This window comes from Vulpes vulpes, chromosome 2 (genome assembly GCF_048418805.1).
Source record: "Vulpes vulpes isolate BD-2025 chromosome 2, VulVul3, whole genome shotgun sequence".
NCBI classification, from domain to species: domain Eukaryota; kingdom Metazoa; phylum Chordata; class Mammalia; order Carnivora; family Canidae; genus Vulpes; species Vulpes vulpes.
Genome location: NC_132781.1, coordinates 24,549,123 through 24,564,594, shown reverse-complemented (window position 1 = coordinate 24,564,594; position 15,472 = coordinate 24,549,123). Strand labels below are relative to the sequence as shown.

Genomic DNA, 15,472 nt, shown 5'->3' with positions numbered 1-15,472 from the left:
AATTGTCTCCCAAATGCCCCACCTCCAAATACCATCCGTTGGGGATTGGAGTTTCAACACAGACGTTTGAGGAGATTCAAATATTCAGTCCACAGTGGATGTGAAGCTAACAGTGCACAGAGATCTTGGCCACAAGACTAGGGCACTTCTGTAGCACCTCCATTCTCCACCACCAACCCTACCCACCCCTGAGACCTCTTGGGAGCAGAGGTGGATGCAGGCAGCAGTAGAGCTAGCAAGGCCTGGCTTTTCACACCACCACTATGGGCCAGTGGCTGTTGGGGGTGGTGGGAGGGTGGTGGTGGGGTTGGGAGGGTGGAGATGGCTGGCAAAGCTTTGGGATCTGGGTTACATTTGGCTTACTCTTCCGAGACCACCTCCCCTCCAAGCTGCGGATGATGCTAGCAGGACCCGGAGAGATTTATTTGGTGACCTTTGTGGATGTAGAATCCACGCAGGGAGCAGGGGGCGGGGGGAGAGCAAATCAGCTCCGAAGCGGTTAATTTTGCTGGCTCCTAAATTGATAAGCGGTGGGACGTCAGTCTGAAATGAACTCGCCTTGTTCGAAGGGGTTCTAAGACAGCGGAACTCAATCAGCAGCGGGCCGCACGGTTCAAGGCTGCAATTCATCCCGCCGCGCCTCTGAAAAATGGGAGGTGACAGTTCATTTTGCCAGTGACAGTCTGTCGGTCTCGCTCGCTGCTCCTCCTGTCGATTGCCTGGCTGAGGTGAAGCGCGGCTCGGAGACACCCTCGTTTGGTATTCCACTCAGCTGAGCAGGATGGTCCCAGGACCCAAGGTGGGCAAATCTCCCCCCACCCCCACAGCTCGTCCTCTCCCCTCCTCCGAGACCCTGCAATGCCCCGCTGCATGACGATGGGTCCCAGGAGCCACCTTTCCCGCCTCCTCGGGCCTCACCTTCTCTTCCAAGCCCCGCTTCGGTTGGACCCGGGCTTCCTCCCGCTCCGGAGCCCTGGTGGTTCACGGCCACCCTGCCCAGAGGTGGGGCGCTTGCAGCCTGGGGACAGGGGACTGCGGCCAGGCAGGATAGGGACAGGGGTGCAGAGAAGTTCCTGAAGCAAGCCAGCGGATGCAACAAGCAAGGCACTTCTTTGATCATAGCTGCAAAATTTTTTAAAGATTTTATTTATTTATTTATGAGAAACACACACAGAGAGAAGCAGAGACACAGGCAGAGGGAGAAGCAGTTTCCCTACCAAGAGTCTGATGCAGGACTGGATCCTAGGACCCAGGGATCAGGACCTGAGCCAAAGGCAGACGCTCAATCACTGAGCCTCCAGGTTCCCCTACACAGCTGCAGTTTTTGAAGAAACTCCTGAAACAAGGGCAGAGACAAGAGAGGAAGGAGAAAGGGAGGTGACCCTGTGAACGCCTGCACTTAATCCTGGACAGCCACCCCTTCCCTGGTACCTCTATTTTTCCAAAACGAAAGAAAGAAAAAAAAAAGACAGAAAGAAAGAAAGAAAGAAAGAAAGAAAGAAAGAAAGAAAGAAAGAAAGAAAAGAAATAGAAAGAAAGAAAGAAAGAAAGAAAGAAAGAAAGAAAGAAAGAAAGAAAGAAAGAAAAGTGAATTAGAACTCATTTATCTTTGTTAACTTTCCTCATTTTGATAACTGTACCGGGTGTTATTTAAGGAAATACTATTGAAGTATGCCGGGGAACAGGACCATGATGTCTACCACTTATTCTCAAGTGGTTTGGAGAAAAAGAAATTTGTAGATTTACATAAAGAAGAAATAATAAAGTCAACATGACAAAAGCTAACTATTGATGAATTTAGGTACATGGTACGTAAGCATTGTGGGTACTCTGGTAAGTTTTCTGTAAGTGGGTAATTAATTTGAAGTAAAAAGTATAATCAAGCCCCAACAGACACACAGCATTTCCTCAGTAAGCATTTATGGAGGACCTACTATGCACCGAGCATAGGAAGTGCTGGGGATACAGTGATGAACAAGATAGGAAAAGTCTGGACCCTCAGGGAGCTCACAGTTGGGAGTGGACAACAGGTGGTAGAAAAGTAATTACAGATTGAAGACGAGTTTTGAATGGCAGGTCTTAAGTGTTACAGGAATGTGCAAGAGGGAAACAAAGCAACCTGGGGAGGCAAGAATTATTACCAGAGGAAATGATGTTTGAGACTTGAAGCATGAGTAGGGGTTAGCTGAATGAAAAGGTAGGGGGAAGAGTGTTGCAGAAAGGAGAACACAGGCAACAAAGAGAACAGCACATACTGGGGGGAAACGACAGAGGGACAAGGTGTGATTCAATGAGAAACTGAAAGAAGTCAGGCTACTGAAGATGGCAGAGAATAGGGGGACCATGTGAAAGGTGGGACAGGGGAGATAAGCAGGACATCAAGCATGGTGGTGGTGGGGTGCTTATTAGCATATTTGGAAGTATAATATCGGGAAGCTACTAACATCTTAATTGGGGAGGACATGAGCAGATTTTTTTTTTAAGAGATTGCTGGCTCTAAGGTAGAAAATAGGTGGATGAGTATAAGACCAGAGGGCTGCAAGGTGACAAGTGATGGTGGCCTGGACCAGGATGGTGGCAGCAGGGCTGGAGAGAAGTGGATAGTTTGGAAGATATTTAGCAGGTACAATTGGCAAAGAGAGAAAGATTGGATTATCCACGGTACAATTTACTGACCTAGGGAAGCTGAAAGGAGAGAGGGTTGGCTAAGAAAAGGTAAGTTGAATCTCTGTGGAATCTTGGTCTATCCTGCATGTTACACAACCGAAATCATAACACCTAGTAGAGCAGAGTCCCAGTCAGGCTGGAACTATGGCTCCAGTGAGTGGAGTAAGAATCTAAACCTTCTATCTGACCACATCTCTGATTTTCAAGGGCCCAGATGTCCTGTGAGAGAGAATTTGCATCTTCTCTATAGCGATTGAGCAGTATACAGGCAAATCTGAATAATAGGGGGTATGATGCATAGATTGCTCTTTCTGTTCAACAGCTCTACCAACTTCTAGAAACAATGATCCATGTCGTCTAGGAATTCCTTGTCTTCCCTGTTTCCACCCATTTGGATTTTGCAGGAGCTGCGATGTTCCTATGTGACACTGCACCCATGGCCACACAACTGACCAAGTGGGGCCAATGACAGCCTGTCCTATGGCCGAAGAAAAACGGAATCAGGGATTCAAAGACCGGTTGCATTTAAGATCCAGTTATATTCCTGCCCTCACGAATTATTGAGTAATATTCAATAATGTGATCCTTCCTTGGATTCTTGGCGATAATTAATTTTTTTTTTTGCCAAAAGCTATTTGATTTGGGTTTCTGTCTCGTACAATCAAGAGTCTTGATTAATACAAGGGGACCTTAAATAAACCAGATTGTTAGACAATGAAACTGTTAAGAGAAAGATAATCACAAAGAAAGGATAGAATCTGCAGATGGTCCAGAAGCAGCAGCAAAATTTGAGTGGAAGGCAGCGTGTGGCTATTGTTAAGCCCTCCTGGCCCAGCCCTTAGAGATACCAGAGGCTCTGTCCTGGGAAGGGTAAGCCCTGCCACATTTCATGGGCAGCATAGCAAAAGTAGGACGTTATTTTATTTTATTTTAATTTTTTAAAAGATTTTATTTATTTATTCATGAGAGACACAGAGAGAGGCAGAGACATAGGCAGAGGGAGAAGCAGGCTCCATGCAGGGAGCCTGATGTGGGACTCAATCCCGGGACTCCAGGATCATGCTCTGGACCAAAGGCAGGCACGAAACCACTGAGCCACTCAGGCGCCCCAAAAGTAGGACTTTAAAATGAGCCAAGAGAACAAACAAAAACCAATGAGTTGGCAGAGGCAGAAGTGATGCAAAGCTGTGAAATGACCTTGGAAATATCAGAAAGACCTAGAATGGAGAAAAAAAGGCCTAAGATAATTGCATTTGAGAGACAGGGGCTGTGGATCTGGTGGACCCAGGGACAAATTGTTAAAGGAATCTTACCTGGTAATACCTGGAAGACCACACTAAAACCATTTTATATATTTATTTATTTGAGAGAGAGCTTGAGAGCAGGCTGGGGTGGGCAGGGGCAGAGGGAGAGAGAATCTTTTTTTTTTTTTTTTTAATTTATTTATGATAGTCACAGAGAGAGGGAGAGAGAGAGAGAGGCAGAGACATAGGCAGAGGGAGAAGCAGGCTCCATGCACCGGGAGCCCGACGTGGGATTCGATCCCGGGTCTCCAGGATCGCGCCCTGGGCCAAAGGCAGGCGCTAAACCGCTGCGCCACACAGGGATCCCGGGAGAGAGAATCTTAAGCAGATTCTGCACTGAGCACAGAGCTGGATCCCGGGCTGGATATGGTGCAGGACTCAGGGCCCCAATGTGGGGCTCGATCTCAGGACCCTGAAATTACGACCTGAGCTGAAACTAAGAGCCAGACACTTAACCAACTGTACCACCCAGGCACCCATAAAAATTTTTTATTACTCATGGAGGAAGCCCATGGAGGAGCCAGGAATTTAGTAAGGTTGACCAAGATGGAAGATTCTAGAGGGCAGTGATCAGAGCTCCTAAGGAGGAACTTCTGAAATAAGCATCCTTCCATTGGTACCCAATCCTGCAGGTGATTTTAAAATTAGTATTTAATTAATTTTTAATATTCACCCAGGCCTGAATTCTCTTCCATAATCCTCAATGTTCCAGACATTTCCTGCTTTCATGTCCTATCAAAATTTACCTGCCTGTATCCGATATCAGCCCCTCAGGACAGCTACTAATCTGATAAATCAGTGTGTACTAATGGGATAAAGAGTATGAAAGTAGCAACATGTTGGCCCTGCCTGGTAATTCATGTCTTATTTATTTATGGATTCTCACTACCTGACACTGTTCCTGGCACATACCAGGTTTTCAGTTCATGTCTGCTGAAATGAAATTGATAGAGTATGGCCCTTTTTACTCAGACTTTTTTGAGGCAATACCTTACTCACAGCTAAGGCACTCATGGTAAGAATTTCAAGTATGTGGCACCTGACAGTGGGGGAGATCGCTGCGGGGTAGGTGGCCTTTTGACATTTCTCAAACACATGATGAAGTCAATTGCCCATCTTGACTCTGTATAGGATGGATCTTAGCCTTCATGAAACATTCATTGAGCATTTATTTTGGGAACCTCTTTTGACACCAAACATCTTTGGGCACTCAGTTAATACTGAGGCATTAAACAGGCAAGTATTTTGGTCTCTGAAGAGCTCGGTGTTGTCATTTGACACAAAGGCGATATTATTAGTATAGCATCTGTAGGTCATGTGTTTGGGCCCAGTAATGAGAATGGGAATATTTGACAACTACTAGGTGATGTGTTTCTTAAAGGCAGCCATACTATGAACATAGTAGGAGCTCAGTAAAGAAGGAAGGAAGGAAGGAAGGAAGGAAGGAAGGAAGGAAGGAAGGAAGGAAAGAAGGAAGGAAGGAAAGAAGGGAGAGAGGGAGGGAGGGAGGAAGGGAAGGAGGGAGGGAGGAAGGAATCCACATTGGCATTCCTGGTTCTCTTGTGACTAAAGGAATACCCAAAGCCATTTTGCAGTTAAGGTTAACAGAAATTACAAGGAATAGAAATGTTTGGTGGTGCTTTGTTTCTATTTTCCTTTTTCTTATGAAGCTGATGGGTCCCCTGAAGACTAAACCTTGAGTCCAAACAATGTGATTGCCCTGCCTCAAGCTATCCTGTTAGCTGGAGTATTAACAACTTGGACTTTTACATGAGTAAAACACAATGGGTTTCTTCCTTCTCCTTCTTAAAACACGAGAAGTTTCACTGCATGTGCCAATTCTGGCCTGAGGTCCATGGGAATACACGGGAGTTGAATATACCTTTGGTGTTTGCCACACAGATGATACTAATCTTGGGAAATAAGCTACTTACATTATGGCCATTACCCATAATGTAATCAAACACTGTAACAGGATACTGGAGAAGGCTGAGAAGTCTCTACTTTTAGGATCATGGAATTCTGGACCTTAGAGCTGGAAGGAACCTTATTTTCTCATTTACAGTTGAGGAACTGGGTCCTTTAATAAAAAGGAAAGACAATCAAATTACCTGTCCTAGATAGTTTTGTTACCAGAAGACATAATGCCAAACCAGATATTCTCTTGGAGTTCTTATAAACTCCATTATTCTTTGGTTTCATGATTCTGTGTTGGACGCTAACCAATAAACCCCTTGAACAATCAGATTCATGCTCCCCTCAGTGGCCTGAGAGAAACAGTATGGATTGGCTGGGGACAATTGTGTAGAAGCTCACAATCCTGTCACTTAACTATTTTCTTCTCCGGAATCTTCCCCCATCTTCCCTCCTTGGCACCAGCTAACACAGGAAGTGGTAGTGCTATTATCTGTATTCAGCCAAATCACCATTTCCTGATTCTAATGTGCAGCAACCACTTTTGAAGCCTCCCCCAACTTCCTTTCTGCTTCAGTTTGAGGTTCAAAAGCATCCAGGAGGTAAATTAGTACTTAGCTGAGCAGAGCAGAGCCCTGAAACCCCTGCTGTTCCGCCATTAATTTGCCATAACTTGGGCATAACATTTCTCCATCTGAGTCTCAGTTTTTCTCCTGTGAGTTATGGGGTTTCTAAAGTCCCTTCCAGCTCTGAAATTCTGAGGTTCTTTGTTGAGACCCTGAAAGGAAAATCTTAATGATCCCTTCCCTTTGAGAAGAAAAATGTGTCATGCAGCCCTATGAATCTCTTCTTAGCCCAAACCTTGTTGGTTTTTTCCCAGAGCACTATACTGGAGCAGTGAATGAAACCTGAGAAGCAGGGTGACTGGTAGCTGAAATCGGCCAGCATCTCATGTGAATTGGCAAATGGAATCAGGAGATGCCAGCCTCCAAACGGCCAGAGTGGCTCTTTGCTGAGGCTGAGTGGAATTCAAGGAAAGAGGCTGTGGGCTCTTCCTTTAACATTGCTACATTTTCTGAGTCTGTTTCCTGTCCAAACTCTGGACTCCTACTCTAGGGCAGCTCAGAAAAAATTGCATCCTGGTTTTGTTTCCAAATCAGCATAGAGGTAAAGAAGTCCTGCTGAGGCCCTCCAATGGCAATCCCCATATTTTCTGTTGACCACCATGGAATTAGGGCTCGACACTCTACGTGACTAGCACTGGCAGTTTGGAAGACCCATTTCTGAGGGCAAAATTCCACTGGGAGTTGCAGAATTTCCCCCCAGTAAGCATAACTAGGTACCATCTTCTCCTAGGGGAACTTTGGAAATCCTCAGCCTTCTCTTCTCCAGGCATTTCTTCCTGGTGGGAAGATGTTGAAAGTTGGAGGTTAAATGACTTGCTCAAGGTCACAGTGTTGGAAACAGAGCAGAGATGAAAACTTCAGCCAATATTCTGAGTCCTTAGCTCTCGGTGGACCATGCTGCCGCCTCTGCTTCTTGTTTAAGGGACAGTCACACCTCCTGAGGTTGCTGGGGCGGGGAGACCAGGTATTGATATGACTGCTGTTCCAGTCCCCAGTGACCTTTTTCATCCTGCAGCCTGCTCAGATGGAGGAGGAAGCAGGTCTGGGGCAGAGGGGGTTGCCATATGCAGAGCTGCCCTGGCAAAGATAACAGGTTGTCTGTCAGTGCATGAAGCCTGTGTACAGCCCAGACCACAGAGCTTCCACTGGAGGAGAAATTAAACCTGTCTCACATACCAATCCCAGTGCTCTGATTACATTTACAGAGGTCATGGCCTGCATTCTGTCACCATGGAAACCTCTCATGCTGCCAGTGTGTTGTCTGTGTGTGTGGTTGATATTTAAAGGCAAAGTCACAGGCCCTGTTGCCCAACTATCAGCTGCCAGGGGCAACTGCTCTCCTTCACTAGCCTGAGTCCTGGTGCTTCATCCCAGAGATAAGAGGAAGGGGAAGAGATGGAGAAAAGAGCCCACCGTCCCTAAGAGGCAGGTCTCTGTAGTAGAGCCAAGTTTGCAGGGAGGAGGGCTCTGGGCTGGGGGTGCTGAGAGAGCACCCCAACTTTGTCAGAATACAAACATTTTCTCAGTGGCATGTGAACCCCAGTGTTGAGTGGCACCCTTCTTCCTCTGATACGTCCTCTGACTCGCGCGCACATCTCAGAGCAGCCAGATGGAGCTGGGGAAGCCCCCTCTGCCTGAATGCCCTTGGTGGTTTCGATTTTGCACATCTGGTAGCTGTGTGAATTGTGCTGATAACAATACAGTTTATGAAGAATCCCTGCTTCTTCTAAAGACCCCACAGCACTGTCCTGGAAAAAGCTACCAGGGGAGTGACTTATCAGGAATCCCAGGTGTTGGGAGAGGTAAATAACACCTGATTCAACAGGGTAAGAAAAGAACACAAGTGCTGACTCGGCCTGTGACCATCAATTTTTTTCTTTAGTCTCAAGACAATTATTTCCACACCATTGAATGGAGTGTAGATAACACAGGCACCTTAATAGGCTGGGAGCAGAGGCTGTTTAGAGGAGATTTTAAGCACTGTGAGCATAAAATGAACATGAATATTCTGCAATATGCATCTTACAACTTGTCATGAAGTGGATGGCCTCAGTGATGTGACGCAACAGGCTTTGATTGGAATATTGAACTCTGGGAAGGGGAATTCTGCATCAATAGTCTCATGATGCGGAATATCACATATTACTCAATAAGACATGTCATTGTGTTGATAGTGTATATACTAAAAAGTACAGCAGCAGATAATAATGGCTTAAATCTCCATAAAATGCACTTTTCTTTAGGAATTTACAGCCACTCCCTGAAGCTTCTCAGTGTCCTTGGGGGTGGAATATGGAATATCCTGAAATTATAACTCAGGAAATGGAGAGAAACTGTTTGATTTAGTTTCTAATCTTCTAACGTATGGGAATCTCTTTATTTTATCCTTCTGTTTTCTTCCTATTTCTCCATTTCTTCATTTAAAAAAAATTATTTATTCATGAGAGCCGGGGGGGGGGGGTGGTGGGCAGAGACACAGTCAGAGGGAGAAGCAGGCTCTCTGCAAGGAGCATAATGTGGGACTCGATCCTGGATCCCGGGATCATGCCCTGAACCAGAGGCAGACACTCAACCGCTGAGCCACTCAGGCATCCCTATTTCTTCATTTTTTAAAAAAGATTTTATTTATTTGAGAGAGAGAGAGAAAGAGAGAGAGCATGAACGGGGGAAGGGGGAGAAGCAGGCTCCTTGCTGAGCAGGGAGCCTAACATGGGGCTTGATTTCAGAACCCTAGGATCATGACCTAAACTGAAGGCAGGCTCTTAACCAACTGAGCCACCCAGGTACCCCATCATTCATTTTTTCATTCAGTTTTTCATTCACTTTTCTTTCTTGTTTGCTTTATCCCTAGTCTGTCACCCCTGACTATCACCACAATGCCCACCCCTTTCTGCAGAGTTACCTCTGTTGGCAGTTGCCCAGGGTAAAGAGGCTATTGACTCTAGGAGGAGGGGGAGATATAATCTGTCTTCTGATTCGTTCTTTCTGGGGCTCGTGTTTATAGTAGAAACTTGGTTTCTGCCACATTGAGTGAAAAGAGGAGTTAATATGTCATGCCTTCTAGATGAGTGTTTTCCCCATGTGGTTTGGAGAACACTGCCAGTATTCCGGAACAGATAGGGCAGGGAGGAAATCTTTGGAAGTGAGCATGGAGAATCTGCGGGCTGATTATCCCAATTTGTTGGAGCCTGGTGCTAAGGAAGTCAAGACCACTCTTTCCATCTCTTTAAAAGCAAGTTAGCTTCATAAAAAAGGAAAACTCTCATCCTTAGAGACTAATGACACCCATATCTTGGCCAATCACTCCTCAAATGTCTAGTGAGCAAGGAGGATCAAGTGAAAGATTATGGATGATTCAGTATATATAGTAATTGAGTACCTCTCAGGTGCTGATTATTGAAGGGAATGCAGAAATAATAACCATAGCTAACATTTATGAAACCCTTATCATGTTGCAGACAGCTATAAACATGATATGTATTAGTTCTTTGAATCTTCACAAAAGCCTTAAAAATACTTTTAATATTGCCATTTTGCAGATGAGGAAACTGAGGCATGGCAAGGATAAGTAGGTTGCTCAAGGTCACAGTAGGCAGGTGGCAGACTTGAGTGTAAAACTGACTCTAGGACCACTGTACTTTATCACCTCTTTGTTGGGGTCAGGATGGTGCTTTGGGATGTGTATTCTGGAACTTGGGTGATGGGTGCAGAGATTGGAGCCTCAGGCTTGATTGGAAGCCATTTCAATATCACTTCTCAACAAAAATAATAAGAAATCAACCAATGGTGACACTCAGGATGCAAAGGAGGATAAGAAATCAAAAGCCATTGATGAGAAGGTAAGACTGGCAGGCTTGGTGGGTGTTTGAAATGAAGATGAAGTCAGTCCCTCCATTTTGTGCTTAGATTACTGGAGAAAAGCAATCCTATCTAATTGTTATATTTTATTGAGCATATACCATATATTATATGTGTATGCCATCCTATTTAAGCCTCACAATTACCCTGCAAGGTAGGGATTATGATCTCCAATCTACACATGAGGAAGCTGAGGATCATAGAGCTTTGCTCAGAGTCATAGAGCTGGTAGGTGAAAGAGCCAGAATTGGGATACAGGTCTTTTTCATACCTAAGTTTTTTACTGAGCTTTGTTGCCATTTTAAGGATGAAGGGGAGAGGAAATAGAAATTTGGTGGAACTGTTCGGATATCTAGGCTGAAATGTGGGACAGAGGTATAAATTAAAGAAGTAACATTCATGAAGGGAGAAATTAAGGTGGTGGGAGAATGAAACCTAGGAGAGAGAGCAAAGAGGACACCAAGAGGAAGAAGGAGAGAAAGGCAAACCTCTGGGGCATACTTGTGACCAGCAGTGAAATGAAGAGAGCTGGAGAAGGAGGCAGAGCAGCAATAGTTAAGAAGAACAGGAAGACCAGGATAGTGCAGTGCTAGGGAAGCTGGCCGCTTACAGCAAGAGCAAGTGGCTGATGCCACTCAAACTGCAAAGAGAGGTTAATAACATTGAGAAGCCTTGACAACCTTGGGACAGTCACCTCAATGGTGTAAAGATCAGGTCAGGAGACAGGATGTGAGCTCTGACAGGGTGGGAAAGAAAGGAGAAGAAAAAATGAAATTTAGAGAAAGTAGCAGAGTTGAAGTAAGGTTTCTCTCTTTTGTTTTGTTTTGTTTTTAGGATAGAGGAGACCATAAATGTTAGCAGACAGACGGGAAAGACTGAAGATGAGAAAGGATGTGAGATTGAAGCTCTAATGGGGAGTGGGAGGGGGTGGGATCATGAATTCTAATGGAAGAATGAAAGGAGGGACATCCATCTTTTAGAAGAGAAGGAAAAGGAAAGCCTGAATGCAGCGCAGTAAGAACTATGAGTGCAGTCTTGTATCTGAAAGAGAGTGCGGTCTGCACTTTCAGAAAATGCTGCCAGAAGGGAAGCCCAAGGATGTTTGGGAACAGACATCGAGAAAGAAAAAAAAAATAAAATGGACACTGACACAATTCTGAGAGCAAGGAAAAAAACGTATTTTGGGCACCTGAAGGCCATTGCATACAGGATGTCCACTGGGGAAAGGTATTTTTACCCACTTTCTGACCTTGAGATCATCCACCATTGCTGCCTTAACTCTGATTCTACATAGTGCTTCCGTTGGTGTTTGGGAATACTGGGGATTCCGGTCAGATTACATCAAGTCCTCTTAGTGTGAGTTATTCTTCAAAGCATATGTGCATATGGGCCATGCAGGCCAGAGCTTTCTATCAGATTCCAAATAACTGCCCCCTCTCTCACCTTGAATCCCCCTACCTCTACCTTGAATTCTCAGACCTGTAGTAAAGTGATGGAGAAGAAAGGGCAGAGGTAAAGAAAGGGGCTTTGAGGGTTTAAACTTTTACCCTTTGAAATAACAGATGCAAGGAAACCAAAGAAAGCCTGTTTAACCTTAAAAAATTGCTATCCCTCTGTTATTTACCATAAGTCTCCTTAATCACCCCCAAAGAAATAGTTACTCCTTCTGCATAATTTCTCAAAGTTATCATGTCTGCAAATATCTAGAATATAAAATTGGCTGTAGCCCCACCTGCCTCCCATGCAGATTAACCCCATAGACTGCCTGCACATCTCACTCAGAGAGTGCACAGCCTCATCTGGCTACAGCTGACACATTCTGTGTGCCCCCCTCCACTTCAGATTCCCAAGAGAGCCAATCAAAAAGACCGAGAATGTCAGAGTCAGCAACCTCTTCGGTCTTTAGGGTTTCTGCTGGGCTCAGCAGTGCCCACGGGGAACGTCTAATATGGTCTAAGGGATAGGCAAAGAAGATACAAAAAAAAAGTGATTGGGGAAAAGAGGAAAAGTGATGGGGAGGGGTGTTAGAAAGATAAGATAAAGAACAAAGAAAGAGATATTACTATTTAGATCAAGGGATCCCAACAATGGTGGCTTCCCAAATCACCTCCCTGTAATCCCCGGGCTGTAATTATGCATCTCAGGTGTTCAGTTCTACAAGAGCTTTGGACCAGTGCTAGGGAACCAGGGTTCTAATGCCAGCACAGCCCCTGGTGAGCTGAGTGGCCATAGGCAAAGCACTGTTTATCCTTCATCTTGAATTTGATCACCTTGAAGATACTTTTGAGTTTTAATAGCCCCTTGTTCTGTTCTCAGCCTGTACCTCATTGAAAAGCTGCTTTGAGCATTTTGCATGATAAAAGGACCTGCTCATTTTGTTGTATGTATTAGCTCAGAGAATTTAGGAGTATGACCTGGAAAGGGAGACCATGAAAGTATATTTGTGTGAGTGTGTGGATAGGACCCTCGTGATTCAAAAGATTAGCTAATTACTAAGAGTATGGCTTCTGGCAATTTGTAAACATCCTGCATTTCAAGGCCACTGCCATGATGAGCCTAGGCGAACATCTCGTGTCCGAATCTTCTACCTCAGGGGTGGCATGAGGCTGGATTTCCGAGGACTTGCAAAGCATGCACTGAGCCTGGTTCTTGGCACCGGGCAGGATGCATCATCTCTCCTTCCTTCTTAATGAAGTGTGCAGCTCTAGTCCTCATTAGGCCCCAGCATCGTCAATAAAAGAGTCAATAAACCTGGTTGATGGGGTTGGGACCAAGGGGCTGAGATACAGCAGCCCCACATCCATAGGCAGACATCAGCTCGGCCATGTGTCGTGACCCAGCATCCAGGGATCAATAACCAGTTCAGAATAAAGTCCAAGAGCCTGCCCTCCACAGTCTCCTCTCCAGACCCATTTCACTCAGGGTGGAGCAAAGCCAGCCAGCTCCTGCTTTGCTTGCAGTTGTTCCCACCTCATGCCATTCTGGGTGCCAGATGCTTTTGTTTCTTCCTGATTGGGCCCCCTGGACACCCTACGGATGCATATTTAGTGAGTGCCCACCTGGCATAAGAACATGTAGATGGCATCTCCAAGCAGCCCAGAGACTGGCATGGACCCTGTTTTCTATGTCTTTTCTCTGCTGACAGTGTGTGAGGGGCCCCAGTGGACCGGGTGGTATGTTTTCTGCATGTTGTGCTGCTGGACTCCATTCCTAGCTGTTCTGCATCTCTTTAGATACCCTTATCTTATCTAATTACAAGGAATTTCAGATTAATTTCGTGGCCTCTGCTCCAAAGGACCTCTTATCTGTTGGGGAGGCCCTTGAATTTTGACCTTGTCATTCTTTTGTTGTTTGCCTTTAAGGGGCAGGCAGCTCAGAAGGGGATGCTAAGATCTTGCTGGAATTGGGGCTGGGGGAGGGGAAGATGAGGGAGGCAGACAGATCTGGGATTTGTGTATTCTGCTCCATCCCCCTGCCTGTGTGCAGAGACAGCTGGCTGCTTACTTCCATGACAGCCACATGGTACCCAGCCACACAGAATCGGACCCGGGCAGGGACTCGCCTGCTGCCAACCTCTCCAGATCCCTTTGATATTTCCGACAGAGCAGTAAAGGACTCTTGACTATCACGTTTTGCCTTGCCTCTCTCCACCTTCTCAAAGACTCCTCGGTGTGGTTTCCATGGCTACCCCCAATCAGATTTGGCTTCTTGCGAAATTGGATTTCAAAGAAGGACAAGGCTTCAAAGGAATTTGTCCATTTAACAGAATGTCATTAGGAGTAAGGTTGACTGCTGAACCAGGGTCCTCAGATGATTAAGGAGGGGCCGCGCTCATGTGTGGAGGCAGGTTTCTGTCTGCAATGAGGAAACTTGATGCAACATGACAATGCCGTATTGCAATCTGCCAGTCACCCACCTCATACTACCCAACTCTGCACCTCTCTCTCCCCCTGTCTGAGACCCAGAACGGTTGTAGAATACCTATGCCTCTAGTTACTGCTGCTTCTTTTGGTATAAGTAAGCTCTGCAGGCAGTGAGGCCTGAGAGGACACAAGATTACCTGAGTTCATTGCTCTTTACCAAACAACTCATTAGCTTGTGGCCTATATTAGCATTTGACAGATATCCTTGAAGAAGAGGGGGAGGTTGTCAAATTTCCTCCCACTGCTGAGAGGGAAAGCAAGACAAAGTGCTGGGGTTACATAGAGGAGGGACTTTGTTTCCCTTGCTGTTTCTTAGAACAGCTTCAGATTCACAGAAAAAGTACCATGCAGGTACAGAGAGCTCTGGTATATCCTCCCTGGCTTTTTAACACGTCATAAGTACTCAAAAAATTCTTTGAGAGCAGTTACAATTCTATAGAAGGAGCAGTTGAGTATGATAAACATGCCCTAGCAGGAACCTGGTATTTGCTTCCGAGTCTAGAGAAGGCAGCTTGTCTATTGTTAACTTTTCCAGAGCAAGAAGGAGCAGCAGTAGGAGCCAGAGTCCCCAGAGGCACCCTCCCCACCCCAGCCCCTGTCTCTCCACCCCCAGCCCAATTTGCTACAACTTGTGGATGGATCATGTGATCCTGGAACCAAGGGACCATTCTTCTTCAGATTGCAGGATGTGGACATGTAAAGATAGTCATTACAAGACTACATTACAAAGCCACTGCACCCCTTAAAGGATCAAGCCCCCAACCTTGGGAAACTATGCCAGGAGGCAGGCAGTGCCACTCCCTGTCCTTCTGGACAGTTTCTCCTTATGGCTTCCATCCCCAAATCCGTGGTTCCATCAACATTTTCCCCTGAGGCTGCTGTAAAAACCACTCACCCATCTTCCCTGTGTTCTCTCTCCCTCACTGCTTCCAATCCTTCCCACATATTCTTGTTGTATGCAAGAATCTGAGACTAGAAACTCCATTTTTTATAAAGAAGGAAAAAGTGAAATGTGCAAGATCACACAACTACACAGGTCACATGCCACAGCTCAAAACTTGTCAATGTCTCCCCAGTTGAGTTCAAAATCCTCATTCTGACTTTCAAGTCCCTTTACAATAAGACTTCACGTTTTCTTGACAGCCATGATTTCCCTATACCATCCAGTAAAAGGGTTATT

General features: G+C 45.5%; 1 long non-coding RNA gene across 1 annotated transcript; it reads left to right on the top strand.

Annotated features, from left to right (window-relative positions):
- The first annotated feature begins 701 nt into the window (after positions 1-701).
- Positions 702-3,262, top strand: LOC140595998 (uncharacterized). The gene is made up of 2 exons (XR_011998022.1): positions 702-799; positions 3,072-3,262. It is a non-coding gene; the product is annotated as an uncharacterized lncRNA (long non-coding RNA).
- Positions 3,263-15,472: the final 12,210 nt, after the last annotated feature.